A 21947-nucleotide genomic window follows, 5' to 3' on the forward strand; every position below is an offset into this window, starting at 1 on the left:
TCTAAAATAAATTATATTACTTGTTTTTAAAAACAGCCAGGTCTAAGAGGAAATCTGAATTTATTCCAGATTAACATTTTAAAGTCTATACTTAACCTCATATAAACTGAGTCATGACTATCAACTATGTTGAGATCAAGTTGCTTTTTACAAGGCTGAGATCAAGCTGCTTTGCTCCCTGTAAAAGGGAGAACCATAGAAGAAAATATTTGTTGTCTGAGGTTAAGTATTATAAATGACTGGGGCTGAAATCCTATCCACACTTACCTGGAAGTAAGCCCCACTGACTATAATGGGAATTACTTCTGAGTAGACATGCATAGGATTGGGCTCACAGTCAGTCAACTGATTATTAGTGCAGGTTTCTGGCTGGATTCAGAGGCTAACAGGGGATGGCATGGTGTCCATACGAGGAGACCCGTGTCCACCATAAAAACTTCGGAATGTCCATGGAATAAGGAAGAGGAGAGCTCCAGTTCCTTCTGCTTCCCAGTCACCTCCCCAGAAATGCCCCTACTTTTGAAGAGCACCGGCTGGTCCCAGACCAAACCAGAGAGCAGATTTGATGGATGCTGTAAGTCGCCACTCCAGTCTCTCTGGCTCTCGCCAGTTGCACCCATGCCTGTCTTGCCTTTCCAAAAGACATAGCATGCAGGAAGGAAAAGAAGCCAGACCAAAGAGCAGTGGTTGCAGCTACTGCCCAAAGAAGAAGCCAGCCCTGAAGGGGAAGAAAGAGTCATCCATTCATCCCCAAAAGTAAGGTGCCTGAGAGAGGGAATGAAAGACAGTCTTGGGGGGGGGGAACCAGAGGGGGAGGAAGGAAGGGGTGATAATATCAGAGGAAGAAAGGACAGCTATGGGGGGGGGACAGAAAAGGAGAAACAGTTGTATGTCTCTATCTAGCAGCAAAATTCTATACAGTACTTGTTTATTTGGAAGCATGTTTTACTATGTTCAGTGGGGCTTACTCCCAAGTAAGCATGCACAGGATTGCAATCTTAAGCCTATTCATACAAATGATCTTGGTTAACTTCCTTGCATGTGAACAGAGAGCCTCTTGCCTTTAAGAAGACCTAATTCTGCAATGCACAAGGCATCTGAGCTGTATGACTAAAGGGCTGGGATTATACTTCTTGGTTGAACAAGGTTCCACTTAGTTGCAAATCAATTGTTTTAATATTACAGCAACCAGTTAAGCAAGCATGCTTGCTTAGGAAATATAAATATCTAATAGACGTATTAATAATTTTTTCTTATCAATTTAAGTTTTTATTTGTTTATACATACATACTCTGCCATAACTTTGAAAAACACCCAAGGCAGCTTCCAGAGAATTTAAAATACAATGCCATCCAAACAACCACCAAGACAATGTAAAAGATTAAAGGGCAGAAGATATTTCATGGAAAACATTCAAATCTGGAAGTGAGAATTTTAAGACCAAATGCCTGTCAGAACAGTAAGGTCTTACACAGTGGTGGAAAACCATGAGAGGAAGCACGACAAGACTCCCTGGGCAGAGAGTTCCAAAGGCTGGCCTTAGCCAGAAGATTCCTTTGTATGTCTCAGCCAACCACACCCTAGATACTGACAGGATAGCTTCACCAGTTGACCTCACAGGAAGGACTGGTTCATATAAAACAGGGGTGTCCAAACGTTTTGGCTGGAGGGCCACATAATCTCTCAGTCACTGTGTTGGGGGCCGGGGAAAAAAAGAATTAATTTACATTTCAACTGTTACCCTGCACATGCCTGATCTCATCTGATCTCAGAAGCTAAGCAGGGTCAGGCCTGGTTAGTACTTGGATGGGAGACCGCCTGGGAATACCGGGTGCTGTAGGCTTATACCATAGTCTTTCGAGACTGAAGGTTGCCAACCAACATAAATGAATATATTAGAGATAGAACTTATATGAATGAATGAAGGTTTTGCAATAGCTCAAGGCCTTGCACAAAGTAGGCCAGTCTTTCCTTTGCTGCATCACAGATGTGAAACAGCAAGCAGTGGAGGAAGCCGTCATCCCACAGCTCATGCGAGAGGTTGAACAGTTGGCCGTCACGCTGAGAGCAGTTGCATCAGGCCAGCTTGGACTCCAGCAAGTCTCCACAGGGCCAGAGGCTCACTGGAGACTGGGAGCTCCCTGAGGGCCGGATTGGGAGTCCTTGAGGGCCACAAGTGGCCCCAGGGCCTGGGTTTGGGCACCACTGATATAAGATATCATTTTTACACAGGATTTAAACTGTTTCAAAAACCCCTTCATTTAAATCAATTCCCTACTTTGCATGCACTACAACTTTTCAAAGAATTCTGTTCTTTCAAAGTGTGTGTTATATTTATACCTACTATATCTGAAAATAAGTTAAAAAAATAAAATGATAAAGTTAAATGATAAAACATTATTTATAAATGTAATAACTGCTTAGCATTTATACAGCACAAGTATTCACTAGATTTCACACACCTTATCTGAATAATTCTTACAACTACTCTGTCCAAGAATGTTATTCTTGAAGATATGGTTGGTGGGGAGCCAAGGCTGGCAGAGAGACTGGCTTGCCTGAGTTCTTATGAAGTCACAGATGACAGGCACAATTTGAATGGGAACTTCTCAGCTCATACTCACAATTACTAAATTAAAGGTGCACAAAACTATGCCTGCTATACCTTTATTGCTATAGGGGGGGGACTAAACTCACACAGAGTGGAAGAGATTCACGCATCCCAAATCATAGGGAGAGCACACCTCCAAGGCTTTAAGACTCACAGGCTGTTGATCTCCTTTGGATTGGAAAACAAAGGACTTGACTTTGAGCTCAGAAATACAACCTATCTGATTTCCAAGAGCAGAACACACAAACATTCAGGTAATACCCCCTTCCCGAGTATGCAATCCCACAAATAAAGTTTGGTCATGTGGAGTCATGGTTAAAAGTGGGGTCATGCACCACCACCCCCTTTGTGCATTTGCCTCTTCAGAGATGGAAAGGTGGCATATAAATACATTTGCCCTGGTCCAATCTTCTGACTGGAAGCATCTAATCCTCCACAGGGGCTCACTTGGAAAAGCAGCCAGGTGTGGGTGCAAGGACTATGAATGTGTACTAGTACAGATATGTAGGCTAGGGAAAGCATCCAAAAGAGTCAAATTAGTGATTGGTTTGATTTCCAGCTCATATTTTAATCTATGTGCCATCCTTTGATCAATTCAACCACCTAGCCCCCTTTTTGGTCTTTCCATGATTCCTCAAGAGCTTTATTTTTGCCATTTTTGCTTTACCCCTTTTGTTCTTATTCTTTTGGCGCTCTTATTCTTTAATAAACTTCTTTTATGTTTTACCCGACTGATCCAGGTTCACATAGGAGGAAGCAAGTTGCCTGCCTTCTCAGACTACCATCCTTTGGTACTGTCCAGCTTTCAAGGGGATTTCCAGGGATTTGGGGGCTTTCAACTCTTCTGGGAAGGGAGATTTCCCCATAGCAGCCTCCTTCTATCTGGTCTGCCCTAGCCTTGGTTAGTAGCAGCAATCTACTATCTCAGTTAAAACCCATTTTGGAACAAAACGAGCCGGAAGTATGTGTCTGATGCCAAGTACTGCATCTATCCATTCTAACTGCCACAATTTTCATGATACTGTCCACTTTGCTGCTCAACTCTTATATTCTCCAAATACATCTGTACGCAACCTTCACCTCCCCCCCATCTCCATGTCCTACCACAATTAACTGTGCAGCCCTATGCATGTTTACTCGGAAGTTCAATGAGACTTACTCCCAGGTAAGTGTGTGCAGGATTGCAACCCAAGTTTAAACAAAAGCCACATTCTTCTGGTTATCCTGCCTCCATTCCCTTTCTCTGTAGTCGCTACCTGCCACGGAGTTACACAATGCAAGTCCCTTGAGCAGCCATCTATCTTGTACTTTGGTAAGCACCATGCAGAAGGATGGTGCTACAGAGATAAACAGCTAATGGTGATGAGAATCCACCCTACAGTGTCCTGCAAATAACTTAACAGCATGCTAAACCAAACCTCTATGTTCAGTGGGAGTTTACCATTGAATACCAGATGCTGGGTCAAGTGACTGGAGGAAATCATCATTTACATGCTATGCTTATATGAACAACCAGAGTTATCTGGCTAACCACAATGAGAAACTGAATGCTGGTCTAGACAAATCTTGCTGTGATACAGGCAGAAAATTCTGGTGCCCTTAAATCTTAACTAATTGGAATAATAGCACTAATGCAATAATTCTCTTTTTCCTTCCTTCCCATACCCTAATCTCCTCTTCTAGGAACAGGTGAAAGCAGTTCGTTCACGTCAGTTCATTCAGAACTCAAGTGACCTTCATGGGACACAGACATCAGGACTCTTCCTCAAGACTTACAGAATGAAAACTGTATTTAGCTCTACATTTTGCAACCAGTGATTTCGCAGGCCTTGCATTTTACAGCTGAACCTCAGAAGAACAAAGCCCAGACAGAGCAGCTGGTAAACCAAATATCCTCCTTTCATCACCTGCAGAATTCATGCTTAATTACGTGTTATCATTAAGTATTTATATAGCACTTTTAATATACGAAGCGCTTTAGAACCCTTGGCAAGTTTAACTTTATGAACAATCAAAGGAGACCAGCCCTCGTTTTCCTCTCTCGCTTCACTGCAATAATAATGCGGAGTTTATGAAGGTCTCCAACTAGGGAAATCTGTGTGTGTGTTTTTGTGTGCACATGACAGTGTAATGGGTGGGAAATCTCACTATGCACACTTCAGGGAATGACAAGCAACCTCCATTAAAAAAATTATCTTCATTTTAAGATCTCTTGTGCATTTAGCTAAATCATTCTTTTGTTACTAAAAGTATCCTCAAAGATATAATAAGCAGTTTTCTCACAAAGGTTAGGGAGCATTAATTGTTCTGTAACCATACCGTGCCTGGGAAATCAAAACTGATTTTGTAGTCAGGTTACGCATTTATTCTATTACATCACATCTGTATGATGTAGCCCAAGAATGATCTGAAAACAGTTCTGCTGGTGAAGCCCAGAATGTCCGGCTATGAGCACTGACTGGATAGGAGCCCTCCTGGAAAACATACAGCAGCCACTCTGAAAGCTTTGAAAGATTCGCAGGGTGCAAGCGTCATAAATAAATCTAAACAAAAAACAAGCAGAAGGTTTATAAAATGGTGGGACCGTACTGGTATTCATCTTTGCACTTTTCTTTTAAAGCGAGCAGAGGAGCTCTCAGTCTGTACTATAATTTCAAAAGTATAATAAATAAAACTGAAAAAGTCACCAAATGGTACAGAGCTGAGGGGGAGATGTGGTTATGCTCATCATTATCTACTGTATGTCGCAAGTGATATCTGACAGTATTCTTCTTGCCTTCCATTTGCAATAACTTGCAATAATTAATAGGGCACTTGGTACTACAGTACATAAACGACCCCTCAGTAGTATGCTTTAACATCACTATTTTGCTTCCTACAATTGGAGAGGAGAGACAACTGCAGACAAGAAGGAACACTGTTACCATTTTGAACGCAAGATGGCATAAACTCTGGGATTTGCAGGGCAAGGAATGATATAACTCACTTAAATAAAATATAAATATAGGACATATTTTGAGCCCTCCTGCCAAACCCAGCACACCATAAGCCTCCTGCCTGTGACTGCAAAAAAATGAGGAAAGAGACCAAAGCTTCTTATCAATCATAATGCATGTTTGTTGAGCCACATTGTTTTGTGGGTTACAAATTTTGAAGGCCTAGTTTACAACAGAGGTCAAACCTAGATTGATCTGGGAAAGAAAATCCCTGATGTATTTATGCCACATATATGATGATATAAAACTGTAACATAATCCCTTATTGCCCGTCTCTGTCTCCAGTCCAAACCTGTTCCTCCTCGGCTGCTGGACCATCACCAGCTCTCCTTACATTAAAACTTGCCTCATGTTTAAAAAGCCTCTGTACAGCAACAGGGAACTGCATCAGTAGGCTACAAGTGTTTCCCTCAGTTGAACCAGACACCACCTGCCTTTCCCCAACAACACCCAATCACCCCTGAGCATGTCAGCATGATAGAATTACGGTGTTCTTCAAATTACCTCTGCAAAGTTTCAGTTAACATTTACCCTTCCCTTTCATTACTTTTATGAAAGCACATGGGCAATGCAGGGCAAAATCCTGGAAACCCATGAAAGGGGGAAGAGCAGGATTGATAAAGGTTGGACTAAGAAAGGGTAGCATTTTATGCCCTTTTCTAACTATTTTCCTTTCCCAAAGCCAAAGCAGAATTATGCAAAATAAGTTAGCCTATCAATCTTTGCATAATATTCTAGGTTCTAATCTTTGCAATAAATTCTAGAGCCCTGGGCGCTGGGCGCTGGGGATTAGAATAGGCCCTCGGTTTGGCTGTACTTGTCGTAAGAGGCGACTAAACAGCCACCGGGTAGATGGGACTCGTCAGCCTGGGAAGGCAGCTCATCTGAGAGAAGGAAAACTCTGATCCCAAACCTCCACTGCCTTGTGGCTACATCCAGTTATGGAAAAGGCTTCAGGAGTCAACCTCGAGGCAAAATCCGGAGCCGGAGTCCCTGAGGCAGTTCGTGGCTGAACACAGTCACGTTCTGGCAACTCCTGCGACGCCGCTGGAACCAACCGTATTGGCCTCTGCCTTTCCATTGGACCATTTCAGCGACATGGAGAGGGGGGATTTGCTGCATGGGTAACAGCCTATCCTCCATACCTACTTTACCCAGGCTTCACGCACTGGAGAGGACACTCTGTTCCAGAACCACCATTCAGAGCGTGACACCATAGTCTTCCGAGACTGAAGGATGCCAACAAGACATTCTAGGTCAGTGGTTCTTAGACATTTAACACCAGGACCCACTTTTTAGAATAACAATCTGTCAGGACTCACCAGAATTGATGTCATGATCAGAAGTGACATTATCAAGCAGGAACATTTTTAACAATCCTAGGCTGCAATCCTACCCACATTTACCCAGGAGTAAGTCCCATTTACTTTCATTGTTAAAAGAATAGACATAGTAGCTTGTTAAAAGTAAAGGTCTGTAACATTTCCCCACATGCAGTCACATACCATGGTAGTATCAAGTCTAATATATTAAAAATAAAATATTGAAATGAATGGGGACCCACCTAGTAAAACTGGTTCGCAACCCACCTAGTGGGTCCCAACCCACAGTTTGCGAAATACTATTCTAGGTTGTATAACTGAGCTTTGCTTGGCACAGAATTCTTATTTTTCTAATGCTTACATTAAGAGTATACAAAGCCCTTCCTATGTCTCCAGCTCTGAATCAAAACTATTGTATCTTCTGATTTAATTCTCATCTATTCAGCAGTGACTGACATTGTTCTGGTTCAGGTTAATAAAGGTTCAGATACTGGTTTGGCACACCTGAAGAGGTTCAGGTCTGGTTCACATGGTGAAAGGTTAATCTTCAGCCTTAAAGCAGTACACCTCTACCTTACTTACTGCTTCCCAACCTTGTGAGTACTGGTGCCTGAAAAAGCCAAAAATCTATTCAGATCTTTCAAGGTGTTTATTTTGTGTGCTCATGCGTCATTCTGCCTGGGGTTAGCAAGTGCCCCACTATATCTGTTTTGCTTTTCCAATCTCCTCCCTTTATTCTGAGACAGTAATCTGATTTATTGAAAGCTCTGTTCTAATCTGTGTTCAAGAGAGATTTTGAAATAGTGGCTCACTTTCTGTTCTAGTTCAGAAGAACTAAAAGCTCAATCCAGTTTTCTGTTTAACTGGTCTCTTTGAACACTTGGAACAATTGTACAAGGTTTGTAAGTGTTCTATTTCCATTCCAAACACTGGTTGTTCAGCTAAAAACAAAATGCTTAGACAGTGGTTTTAGACAGCAACTTCTCAACCTTTTTCAAAATGCCAAGTTCTATTCAACTACAATGCAACAGAAAAGTGCAAAGTACTGTATAATTTCCAGGAGCAGGTGATTTCCTGACACGTCACTCAGAAGAAGGTTTGTAGTGGATGAATCCAAGCAACAGTGTACAGTAGTCAAGTTCCAATAACAGCTCTGACACTATTGGTGAGTCCAAGGGTTGGCTACACTACATCAATACATCCCTATAAGATCCCCTTTGTAAATAATAGCAACCTATTTGTAAATATGCAGTTGTTCTATCTATGTACCTGGTCTTTCCTAGTTGTTGGTGAATATGGAATAGTAGTGATTGATAAGATTGACAAGAGCAAGAATAGAGAACTATGCGGGGAAAGCTTACTGCAACATCCAAGATACTTGATATGCCCTGAAAGAGAGTGGAATTCTCATGCACCAGGTCTTCCAAAACTATCTACAAGGAAGTTAAGCAGAGGCACTGAGATGATACCGTTGAGTGCCAAATAAGTTTTCTAGGGCAGAGTGCAGCAACAGGCAGGAATATTGAAAACATGAACTTTCAGTTGCCTTTTTATTTTCTACAGAAAAGAACATATCTTGACACTGCAGAGATGCCTGAAATTTCTGAAAGTGTGCCATTTTTGAATAGATTTAGATTCATTGTAAATCCTTAGGGAAGAAATCTGACTTGTTGCCTGTGTTAGTAGAAACAGATAGCACTATGAAAATAATAAAAAATGTATCATTTCCAAAAGTTATAGAGCCATACATTTTCACACAGCAGAAGCGAAAGTTCATTTTTTTTCTTGAGAGAGCTTCTGAGCCTGTATGAGATATCTGACATACAATAATTTAGCAAGTGAAGGTTCTCTAATCCTTTCCTTCAAAGAAAATGTTAAGCGCTAATAAGATCATGTTTAGGTTTATACAGTTTAAAGAGCCAATTGCTTAATGATGCCAAGCTTTAAAAAACCAGAAAACTAGTCAGACTGGTTACAAATGGACAAGCAACAACCCTACGCACAGAACTGTGAATGGATAACCTATTATGAAGAAACATGGTACGTGAAGCCCCGTGGTTTCCTCACTGTTTTAAACCTATCAGATCCCAAGCTGTGATGCCTGAAAATGTTTACAAATGATATCAATAGCACAAATAAGGTTTCAAATAAATTACAGTATCCTCCTATGTAGTAGGGTTGGATTTAAATACTGCTAGAGCTTTCAGGCCAAGTTTGCCATATTTAAAACTAGAGTTAGGATGAAATCCTGTGCAGTTACTATGAAGCGAACACAGTAAGCTTCTGAGTAAATATTCATAGGACTGCACTGCTAATTCCAGTTTTTTATTGTGAATGTAACTGAGTTAAATTTTAAAAGACTGATAGACCACCATCCATGTACATGACACTTCACAAAGAACAAGAGGGCAAGTCTGTGCCCTGAGAAGCTTATAATCTAGATCAGTGGTTCTCAAATTGTGGGTCAGGGCCCACTGGTGGGTCACAACCTGATATTTCATGGGTCCCCTAGCAGCTGAACAGAGCGTCCAATGAAAACACAGGTGATGGAGGGATCAGATAACTTAATTGCCTCGAGGCTTTTCAAAAATCAGAATTGCCCTGCAAAGAGCTCCCGCAGTTTGCAAGCAACGAGATAAATGTTAGAGCGTCCTTTTTCTAGTTATTATTATGTGTAAATAAGTAAAAATATTATTTCTTTCTAGATTATTTTTAAGTCTTGTAAACCCAAGTGAATCCCCATAGAGCAGTGGCTCCCAACCTTTAGGAGCCTGCGGACCAAATTGTCATGGACCACGTGCAACCCCTTCCATCCCCACCACACACAAAAATACAATTCAATTTGATAGTCCACAGGGGAGCGCTCGGCAAGACACTGGAAATGCCAGCTGTGGGGGGCCCATTCTCTGCCGTCTGTGATGGTCCATGGGGAAGCATCTTGCCAAGTGAGTGCTCCTCCACAGACTACCAGAAAGGGTGGAGAATGGACTCTCCCACAGCTGGCACTACAGCAAGCACTGGACCACCAGAGAGGGCAGAGTATGTACTACCTACAGCCACAGCTGACACTTCAGTGATCTGTGAGGGAGCTCTCACTGGAAGTGATCAGTGGTGATCATGTTTTTTTCCTGAGGCCTCTGGGACCACTTCTCAGGGACCACAGGTTGAGAACCACTGCTATTGAGTATAACTTTAAAAAGTGGTTTCCAGTTCTAAGAAATTTGGGAACTACTGATCTAGATTTTAAGACAACAGAGCAAGGGAGAGAAAGCTGAAATAAAACAGGGAAAAATACGATTGTTTCAGGCTGCAATCCTAGAAACACCTACCTGGAAGTAAACCCCACTGAACATAGTGGAACTTATTTCTGAGTAAATATGAATAGGATTACTGTAAATTACACAAATTCAGGATTAGTTACAGTTAGGAATGGGGACAGAAGACTTGCGCCCAATACTTTCTTTTTCTTTTTAAATGAAAGCAAATTTTGTCTGCAATATCTTCAGTCAGTTCTGGCTCCTGATTCAAAAACTGCATGAAGGAAAAGAAAAAAATTCTGAAGGTAGAAATAATATTTTCGAAAGAACTACTATGGATTAGATCAGGGGTTTTCAAAGTACGGGTCGTGTCTCACAGGAGGGTCGCAAACAGTGTGGAAGGGGACTGGAGAGCTGAGAAGAACTACGTTCACTCTCTGGAATCTCCAGGTAGTACTGGGAAAGACCCCTGACACCAGCCCTACTGACAATGTGGACCCATTGTCTTATTTCCACAATTGTTCTCAAAGTGTGGATTGTAACTAGGTGTAATACAGATGGAGTCACATAAATGTGGCAAAATCACAGGAGCCTCGACGCAAAATCAGGAGCCGGAGTCCCTGAGGCAGTTCATGGCTGAACACAGTCACGTTCTGGCAACTCCTGCAACGCCGCTGGAACCAACCGTATTGGCCTCTGCCTTTCCATTGGACCATTTCAGCGACGTGGAGAGGGGGGATTTGCTGCATGGGAAACAGCCTATCCTCCATACCTGCTTTACCCAGGCTTCACGCACTGGAGAGGACACTCTGTTCCAGAACCACCATTCAGAGCGTGACACCATAGTCTTCCAAGACTGAAGGATGCCAACAAATAAATGTATATTTTTGGTGGGGAGCTGAACAAAACACTTGATAACCTCTTGGTTAAATCACATTGTAGAAATAATGCCCAGTATGACACACCTCTGCTTGTTGCATCTGTTCTGGAAACGGAAATAAGCTAATAATAAGGACACTACAACTGTTAACTGTTTTTCCACAAGTAAAAGGATCAACACTATGTTGTTTGATACCCTTAATTCCAGAATGGTCCTTTTCGTTTTGACGCAACAAAGCAAAAACTAAGGGGTCTATCCATTGTTGGCCAAGTGTTTTGTTCTGAAAGGCAAGCCATTCTGTTGCTACATGTTTCAAAATTTGCCTGAAAGCCCCCCAGAGCTGTGCTGAGCCCTCAACTAATTTCACTACAGGTGAACGCACAGTAAGACAGAGCTCGCTGCAACCCCTAGCCTCTGCCCTCCATTTCTATAATTGTGTGGCATTTCCTTTTGTAATGAGCTTTGCCGGAGAGGTGACAAACAGGTCAGGGAGGTTGATCTCGAAATTTGGCACCAGGCCACCACATCTTCCCCCTCAGCGCTCAGCAACAGTTACAATGGCTGCTCACTGAAGAAAGGAGCTCGGTTTTGAGATTCCCGCCTTGTGGCTGCAGAGAGGCAGCTGGTCAGCGTTGTAAGAGACCCCTGTATTCTTCCCTCCTTTCCCAAGAAGGCCTTCTCTCCCTCTCCCAGAAAGCCGCTGCCGCCTCCTCCTCCTCCTCCTCCTCCCCCCCTCCCCACTTTTATCAGATAAGACACACTTGTTGACACTCCATTTTATTTCAGGCTTCACCTCCCTTGCAGACAACACAAATCAAACCCACTCCAAGGAAGGAAACCCACAATCACCAGGCGGCAACCCCCTGAAGACACTAAAATCATAGCTCCCTCAACAGAAGCCAGGCTAATCCTTTAAGCAAAGACTCAAAGGCCAGTCTGGCCACAGCATGGAATGACACACACCTCCCCCCAGTTTCTGCCAACTGCAATTCCCTGTCCAGATATCATCACTCCTTCTCCCTGTTAACAGCAAGGAAGGCCAGGGAAGAGGGCTCTCCAATGACATGACTCTCCAATGACGGCAGCTTCTCTTGCTCTGGAAGGCTCCCAATGTCATAATAATTCCATGCAGAATTAGGAAGGAAAACAAAAGAGAAGGAAGGATCAAGGCAGTGTTTAAAAGAAGTCACAGAAGCTATGGGATAACCCCCTCCTTGCCACCTGGGATGTGAAAAAGGCAGCTCTCCAGCCCCCTAACACCCTCTTCCTTGCCCTTGTGTCTCTGTAAGTGCCCTAGCCTCATTGCCTCAGCAGGAGTTAACCTTGCTGGTTCCAAAGCCTTCCCACCCTGTTCTGTGCACCTCCAGATATTTGGGTTTCAAACAATGGGCAAACAAAAGCTCTTTCACTGTTTTGTTTCAGTGGGGATTGTTTCACTCCTCCGAGGAATGCCAGGCACTTTGGAAAGGGCGCACTACTGACACACCAAAGAAAACCAGGCGCACACCCTGCCCCGCCTCCCCTTGCCTGCCTCTGAAAAGGGCTGTTCTCTCATCCCTACTGAAGAGGAATTTTAAAAGAAAATAAAAAAGGAGAGAGAGAGAGAGTGAAGAGCTGCTTCCTAAAAAACAAATCCCCCCTCCACTTTTGCACTGCACTAAAGGGAGGGGCTCAGAATCCAGATGTTTGACAGAAGATCCAGAATGGCAGCCAACTCCCTCAAAATCTTCAGCTTCCCAAAGATGTGGGGAGGGGAACCCAAGACCTTAAGAGCCCAATCCTAGGCATTTCTACTCAGAAGTAAATCCCATTAGAGTCAATGGGGCTTACTCCCAAGTAATTGTGGCTAAGATTGCAGCCTAAGGCTGATTTGTGGCAAGGGGTTTTGTGGCACTGAACTGCAATTGGGCTTTCCAAAGGGAAATAAACCATCATTACTTTTGGAGTGGGAGCAGCTCTTACTGGCCCCCCCATACACTCCTGGGGTTGAAACTCCCCCCACACTCCCGCCCCCCAATTTCTGCACATCATAACTCCTTGTCTGGATCTCATTGCATCCTCTCCCTGTGAACAGCAAGGGAGCCCAGAGAAGAGGCGAGCACATGACTCCAATGAGGCCAGCTTTGGAAGGAGGCTCTCCATGTCTTCATTCCATGCAGCAATTAAGAGAGAAAACCAAAGAGAAGGCAGGAACAAGGCAATGTTTAAAAGAAGTCTCAGGAGCGATTGCTGCAGCATTTTAAAATTAAATGCATATTATTTGTACCCATTTAAAAAAAGTCAGCCTTACTCAATAGTAACTCCCATTAAACGTTCAAGGGGACCGACTTCTGAGTAAACGTGCGCAGGATCAGGGTGGAAAGAGGGGGAAAAGGCAGCGATCCTGAGCTTACTCGGGAGTAAAAGCCCACTGAAGCCCTGCAGCATTGACTTCCGAATGGACGCGTGGGCGGGAGCGGCTGGCTGCAGAGATCCCAAGGGGGAGAAGAGAGGAGGGCAGAGGAAAGGGGTGCTGCCAACTTTTATTACAGCACACGCTGTTGCACAATTCAAGATGCGCACTTGCCCCCCTCCTCCTCCGAGGTGAACACACAGACACACACTACAACTACCACTCCTCCTCTAAAGTGGGATCTCTTAAGAGAGATCCTCCCAGGCTAGGGATGTTGGTAAGAGAAAAACAAGCAAGAGGGATGCAGCGGAGGAGGAGGAGGGAGATCAAGCAGCAGCCAGCACCATCCACTGTCGCTCTTTACCTTCTTCCACCCCAGCACAGGCTGCATCTTCTCCCACTTCTTCTCCAAAGGTCACTTCTTCTGGAAGGAACAATCCGGAGCAAGCAGCCAAGTCGGTCCCAAAATGAAGATCCCCCACAAACAGCCAGAAGAGGGACTGCTTGCAATCAGCAAGGGAGACGTACATCCAAGCTGATGCCCTTTCCTCGTGGCGCAGGCAGAGCGAGTTAATTCAAACGGGAGTCAAACACCCAACCCCGTGCGCGCTCGTGCAAACAGCAGCAGCGCTGCGACATCAACAAACGCCCTGCACTCCGGCGGGACTTGCAGCGTTCGATCCGGGACGGAATCCAGGCAACGGCCCGCCTGGTGGACGCTGCTGGGCACTGCAAGCCCTCTGCAAACTGGCTCAGCCGGCCAGAGGACCAGGGAGCGTGGGGAAAGTTTGCAACTTGAGCAAAAAGGAAAGGGGGAGGAGCTGGTCCTTTTTCAAAACAGCAACTCCAGGGGGCGATGGGGGGAAGTACTTTCCTCTCCTTTTTAGCTGTGCAGGCAGCTCCCCCACCATCCTAAAGAGATCAGTAACAAATCCCACTTATTGCTTAAGGGTCTTCCAGCCCAGTCCTGTGCATGTCTATTCAGAAGTAAGTTCCATTAAAACCAATGGGGCTTACTCCCAGGTAAGTGTGGATAGGATTGCATCCTTATTTCCTAGGTTTGCAGTCCTACAGATCAATCCTATGCATGTCCTCTCAGAAGTAAGTCCCATTAAAGTCAATGGGGCTTACCCCCAGGGAAGTGTGGCTAGGATTGCAGCCTTCCTTATTCCCCAGGTACAGCAGGTACTTACTACTTACAGCAGGTACTTCTATCTATCCATCCAGCAGGTACTCAGAATTAAGTCCCATTAAAGCCAATGGGGTAACTCCCAGGTAAGTGTGGATAGGACTGGAGTCCTAGAGAGCAGATGGGGGGAGGAGCACTTTGGTAGCTTGCAGCATGAACGACGTCGTGCAAGCTTCGAGTTGTACGAAAGGGGGAGCATTTTTGAAGTCGAATACATGCATAGCGTCTCAGAGGCATTCCCCACCACACTCGCATCTGTGCCTCCTGGGGAGGGCGCTTCAATAAGCGACGCTTCTGTTTCTCAGCTACAGCTTTTTTCATGCATTGCTGCATGCGGTCCTTGGAAAAATTAGAAGAGGGAGGGTGGGCGGAATTGCTGGCTTTAAAACCTATTTGAGGGATCTGAGAGCCCAATCCTACGCATGTCTACTTAGAGGTAAGCCCCGTTATAGTCAATGGGGCTTACTCCCAGGAAAGTGTGGATGGGTCTGTAGTCTGAGGCTGAGGCTACAATCCTATCCACACTTTTCTGGGAGCAAGCCCCATTGACTATAATGGGGTTTACTTCTGAGTAGACATTTATAGGCTTGGGCTCTGAGTCTGGAGAAATACTGGCGGGTTGATCCCACGTTTCAGACAACTAATTGGTTAATCAGCCCATTTGCCTTTGCAGACATGGATAAAATCAAGAATACGACACAAAAAAGGCATACATTCCTTGTTTAAAGTGGATACGTGAGGGGGTCGTTTTTGTAAGTGCTTAGGCTTACAATATTTCATCTGCTTAATAGGGGGCATCTTTTTTAGATCATTAATGCTTTTAAGTCAATTAGCCTGATAACTCAATTAAATGTTGGAGGCACAGAAAAGACCACAGCATTCCACATCTGCTGACTGCTTAAGGAGGAGGAGAATACTGTTGGTTTTTTAAATAGGAAGTATGAGCTCTTTAATTTGTAGAGAAATAAGGCACAGTGCACAAGCAGCAGGCAACTAAGTTGATGCTTGGAAGCCTCCTCACCTCTAGAAAGATACACCCACCTGAGTTTAGGAAAGGGGGGGGTTTCCTCAAGTTAAACAGAGAGGGCCAGATGGAGTGCTGACAGTTTAGCTAATTGAATTGGAAGCATTGTATCATGAGGCACTTGTTCTTGTTGCCCTTTGCCAATCTGTTGCAGGATTAGTGGTTTCGTGACATGTGTTAAGAGTCTGCTTGTGTATTTGTAAATACAGGGCAAGGTAGCCTATCCAAGTAGCAACTGGGGGAAGTTGCAAATTGGACCGGGTGACCTCACCCATTTGCCACTTGCCTGGCTACTCTGCCTGACTGATGTTCCTCTTGCATGCTGTCTTTGGAGAATGGGTGAAAAGGCGAAGAGACTTTCCACCTCCTTTAGCTCAAATCCTTTTCCTGAGTGTCACTGCTCCAATAAGCCAAGACAGCTGAGGAGGTGGTGGGCAAGGAAGATGAAGAGGCTGGTGTGCATGCCGATGGGTGGGCGGGCAATGGAATTTGCTACTGTTTCAGATGGCACGTTGGCTTCAGATTGGTGGATCAGCCCCATATCAAGGAAAACACACTTAATACTTGGCCCATACAAGAAAACTCCTCCTATTGAAGTTGATTAGGGGACAGGGTTTCAGACCCTGTAAACAAGTGATTCCTAGAACTTCCTAAAACTTGGAGAATAGACATGAGTAGCCTTTTCATGAAACACTATTTTAAAAAGATACGATCAGCAAAATTTCTCCATATCACCACAACAGATATTGTGGCAGCTGAGTGGAGGTAGAAAAGAAGCAGTGCAGGTTTTTGTTCTTGCTATTAAGGTGTTTGCATGTGAGAGATCTGGGTCAAGCTTTGTCAGAAGTGGATAGATTGGCCTTCAGGTGGAGCAAGGAGATGAGCTGTTCTATAGCTGTAGATGTCTTTTCAATAGGTGCTTTGCCACAGGATTGAGGACAGGAAGCGTCCTGCTTTCTTTCTTTTGGAAATGGATGAACCGACTTGTCAGGCTGTACTGTAACAAGGTATAGAAGGGAAGGCTGGCTGTTCTCCTCCTCTTAGTTGCCAAGACACACCTCTACCCCTCACCCTTGGTTGGTGTCACTGCTCATGTGAGCACATGGAAGGGCTCTGGGAACAAACAGATTATCGACTGCACGGCTGTCAGTGCCTCATACGGACGATGATGCCTCCTGTGTGTGTGTCTGTGTCCCAGGCTTGAATCATCATCAGAATCTGTACTTTGGTAGCATATCTTCTGCTTTTTCATGGTGCTTGATGCAGGCTTTCAGGCTGTGCAGGTCTCTAGGGAGTCTTTTGCGGCTGGCTGTGAGGTTTCACCCTGCCCAGCTCTCCAGCTACTCCTTCCCAGAGGTCTACAGTGTCAGAAGGAGCCTCCAATCAGACATACTTTGGGACATCCCTTCCCACCACTCCACTGCTTTGGTCCTTTGAGGAGAGTTGTTACTCACAAACCCCTTCTGGACCCTGAGCTTCTGCTCATTCACTTTTAGAAGGGGGGCTCCAGATAGTCAGAGATAAGAGTGTTTGACAAGAAGTATATCTATATACTACTCTAATGTCTGAACTGAAAGACATATGTAACCACATGAAAGGCCAGTTGCCAGCCTCTATAAGACAGGGACTAACAGCTGGAACTGAAATGTCAGTAGCAGGCAAGTGTTGCAGATGTCTTGGAAGGACATCTGGAGGATGGGGCACCAGCTGGCTACTGCTTTAGGAACAAGTGCAACCTATTTACCCACAGATTTTTTTTATCTGTGGGTTTGTCTCAATGCCAATCAGGTGGGGGAAACTGAAAGTCACACACACCTTTGCCCTTCACTGGCATTTCCAGGCAGCCCAAAACACTGCAAAAAGGTTTTGCCTGGCACAGGCAGGGAAATAGCCCTGGAGCCATGGAAGACGTTCCCCTTGTGAAGGAACAGTAACACTCCTGGAGCCCCTGAGCCAGCAGAGAGGCTGAAGCGGGAGGGGGAACTGTAGCCAGAACATGTGCAGCAAGGTGGAGCTCTCTCTCACTCACTCAGACACACACAGAGGCAGGTGTGGTAGCAACAGAGAGGATTGCTTAAAAAATCCCAGAGAGTGTTTGCTGCATTCTCCACCCTTCAGACTGAGATGCTGCAGGCTCTCCATGCTCCAGCCTATGGAAACAAAACAGCCCAGCAAGCAAGTCTTCCCAACAAGCCAAAGCACGAGATTTAGGCTACAATCTTCTCCACACTTTCCTGGGAGTAAGCCCCATTGACTAGAATGGGACTTCTGAGTAGGCAGGCATAGGACTGGGCTTTCAGGTTACATTCTGATCCATACTTTCGTGTGAGTAAGCCTCATTGACACAGCTGGCAAAGGGGAGGGCTGAGTACTGAGGGAGAGGCAATTGAGAACCTCTGCCTTAGTTTCCTTCCATCCCCAAGTGTCAAGCTGCAGTGCATTTGCTTAACTATGCAATTTAGCATAACATGTTTTTCTTAATCCTGAGGGGTCATGGAATGGAACTCACATAAATAGGCTCCATATAGCATAAATAGGCTCCATCTGTAGTGGCCTTTGAGTGAGACCGTTGGTCCATCTAGCTAAGTCAGTTGACACTGATTGGCAGTGTTTGCCACCAGTGATTTTTTTTAAACCTCTGCTGGAGCTAGGATGTGGGACTTCCTGCATGCAAAGCATATGCTCTCCCACTTTGGAGATTAGATTGGTCTGCCTATCTGCTTCCCCCATGCTCCATGTGTACATTTTAATTATTGAAATGCTGGAATCCAAAAACAGATAAAGCAAACCAAAAGATAAGGAAGGAAGGCCCTAGATGGTTCATATTGCAGTGTTAACATTTGTCACATATATAGCCAACCCAAGATAACATTCAGAGCAATGAAATTATATGGTAGAAATTAGGTGTAATGAATATTTTCACTGGTGAAGGCTATAAGTTTTAAAAGGGGAGATCAAATATCATGGAAGCCAAACATTTGTTTTGAGTTTTTCTGAATTTGTCATGTCTGTTTTGACATGATAGCTACTTCTCAGATATTGGTTAGCCTGCTTCGATATGCTGGAGGAGTCAGTTGCTTCCAGCCACTACCAGATACAATTTTTGCTGCTAGCATCAAGTTTAGCAAGAGAATCCCTGCTATGAGGTCATCTTTTACAATATGGAAGCATGTGTATTTATAAACAGACATCACAAAAACAGTGTCCTTCAGTTTCATAAAAATATAGCAGTCCACCTGCAGTTCCTTCTGGAGGAAAAGCCTAGAACCTTGACTACAACATCAGATAGCAGAAGAAAGATGAGAAGAAACTGCCAATCACTTCCATATGTCCAGATCTTTTGTCACTTTTGGTGGATTTTAATTGAAAACTACTTAGTGACCAATTTTGACTGAAAACTGGGTCATAAATAAAATAGTGCTGGCTCTGAAACTTATTTTGCAAAATGAGGAGAATCTCACAACTCACAAATTTATAAAGTGGAAAAGGAACTCAGTGTCCTAGAGAACAAACCACAGGAGGGACTTTGGTATTGCTAGAGAGATGTGATATATAAAATAGGATAACATGATGGGTTTTGTTAATTCTTTTTGTTCTTCATAAATATAATGGAAACGAAAAGGTAAGTAGCAGATCCTGGTAATGGGCACCAACACGTACTGAGTAAGATGCCCAACTATCAGAGGTGCCAACTGTTTCTTTAACCATCTCCTGGCACGTACAAATGAAGTAGGTGAAGCTTTGCTATGATGTTATCTGCACACCAGGAAAAGCTTCTCTACTTAATCTGTACAGGAGACTGTTAGAAGAGCACAGTTGGAGTATTCATTGCTGTACATAACAGGCTCTATCAGGCTGTCACTTTATTACTGCAGTAAAATATAGTTTCATTTATGAAACTGGAAAGGTAGAACTGGGTTCATCGGGATAGTTCTTTTTCTTTGAAAACGGTATAAGAGTCATGGTGCTAAAATACCAAGGACTCAAGATTTTGGCTGCAATATATGAGTTGTAAGGCCATTTGACAAGAAAAGGGCTCAGTGCAATCCTATGCATGTCTAGCCAGACACAAGTACCATTAAATTCAATGGGCTTTCTCCCAAGTAGGTAATCTGCAGGCCAACTGAAGTGGCTCAGGTCACTAAGGGCCCAATCCTGTCCGACTTTGCAGCACTGATGCAGCTGCAATCTAGCTCTTCGGCTAGGTTCCCTTACCTTGAGAAAGCCTCCATGACTACTCCCCACACCACAGGATACAGTGCACACCGTGTTGGCATGGCTGCATCAGTGCTGGAAAATTAGATAGGATTGGGTCCTAAGAAACTAGTAAGCTATTGAATATCTCTCAACTTTCCAGAATACCAAGGCTTAAAAGATAGTTCTGGTAATGGCAGCACGACTTGGTCTTTACCAGATGTAGAAATTGAGTGGAACTTCCCCCCACTTATCTCCTGTGCTAGCAAAAAAGCTTCAGCTGCTATATTTCTGAAGAGCAGTGACCATTCAAGTCAAAAGATCAGGACCAGTTACCAATTTTTGATTACTCATAATTAAAATACAACTGGCCTGTTTTTGTTTTTTTTTAAATTGAAGCATGGAGGGTGGAAGTGAAAAGCATGCTCTAATAACTGATGTCTAATCTGTGATGGCCCTCTTACATATGCAGGTCATCAAGTGATAAACATGGATGTGTTAACTCAGTCTTGGTCCTGATAAAGTTTTAGTCCAGATTCTTGAATACTAATATTTGTTTTAAGTTCAGAGCTGCAGGTTTTCACCTTCTGCTTCCTGTAATTATAAATTCAGCCTTGTTTCTAACTTGTATATGAAGGCAGAAAACTGTTGTGCCTATTCTGGATTTCATGCTGCTAAACTAACTCCTACACTCAGCAGCTGGCTTTGGACCGAAACGCAGTCAACGCAATGCTAAATAACTGGAGTTGTTTATGCTCAAGAAGTGCTGAAACAAACATTGGATCAGGCTGTTTGAATTAACAGAGCTACTTTATTGAAATTAAAAGCAGAAATGGGCATGCCTCAAAATTGCTGTTCAGCCAACATTATACACAGTTATCAGCAATACTAAAAGTGAAAAAACATAGAGCCTTTCTTTCAGTGGGAAAAATAATATCCTTAGATACGTGTACGTTTTGATGACCGGATATATGAGTGACACCCTGAACTGTCTTTCAGAGGGAGGTCTTCCCCCAGGTCTGAATGGACGTGCCAGACTTTCTGCATACAAAGCAGGTGCTACACTGAGCTACAGCCCCTTAACTTATTCATTATGACAAATAAGACATTGTGCAGGCTGCTTCCAGTGGCATAGCCTGAACCATGCATCCCCACCACCACTGCAAACACTTCACCCACAGCTTCCTCACCACAATAGAACAATTGTGCCCAAGAGCTGTGGAAGGGCTGGTACCTTCAAAACAATTAATTGGCATGACCCCCCATCTTCTGGCAAGGCAGATACACTGAATCAGAACTCAGCAGACATAAAGCTCCGTGCTCTGTGCATCAAACATAAGATACTGGAACTTGATAGAATGAGACAACACTATGAAGCCCAGCTCCAAAAACTCAGAAGTGACAGACATTGGTGCAGGAAAGGGAAAGAGGCTCCCCTTTTTTGAAATCCTGTTTTTCTTCTTTCCTAACAAGACCCTCATTAGAGGCCCAGGGAGCCACCAGGCACAACCAAAGCCCACACTGCCTGAGCTATGGCTCCACAAATAGGCCCTATAGAGTCCCTGACTCTACAGGAGCACTTTTGCTACAGAACCAAGTGCTTTTGTTAGTGAACTGACTCATGCTTTCTCCTACAAGCATGTAACAAGGTAGTTGAAGACTGAGAAGATGCATCACTTGGCACAACATCCAACATGAGAAAAGGCCCGCTAGACTAGTCCAGCATCCTATTTCCTACAGTGGCCCACCAGCTGCCTCTGCGAAGCTCATGAGTCTACTTCTTCCCCACCATTGCTCCACTGCTACTGGTCTTCAGAGGCATAATGCCTCTGAATCTGGAGGTAGTGGATAGCCATCACCGCTAGTAGTTTGGGTACACTATTCTCTAGGAATTTGTCCAATCCCCTTTTAAAGCCATTCAAGCTTGTGGCCATCACCATATCTAGCGAAAGTGAATTCCACAGGTTAGTTATGTGCTCTGTTAACAGGAGGATGGCATGTTTACCAGAACATATGTATTGAACAGTCACATTTCCAGATATTAAATTGAAAGTGGTCTTTTTCACCTGCATTATACATCAT

At 44.0% G+C, this 21947-nt stretch overlaps 1 pseudogene; it reads left to right on the forward strand.

Moving 5' to 3' along the window:
* The first annotated feature begins 1721 nt into the window (after positions 1–1721).
* On the forward strand, positions 1722–1843 carry LOC136642706 (5S ribosomal RNA; annotated as a pseudogene).
* The last annotated feature ends 20104 nt before the right edge of the window (positions 1844–21947 follow it).

The sequence above is a fragment of the Tiliqua scincoides genome, chromosome 2, assembly GCF_035046505.1.
Source record: "Tiliqua scincoides isolate rTilSci1 chromosome 2, rTilSci1.hap2, whole genome shotgun sequence".
NCBI classification, from domain to species: Eukaryota; Metazoa; Chordata; class Lepidosauria; order Squamata; family Scincidae; genus Tiliqua; species Tiliqua scincoides.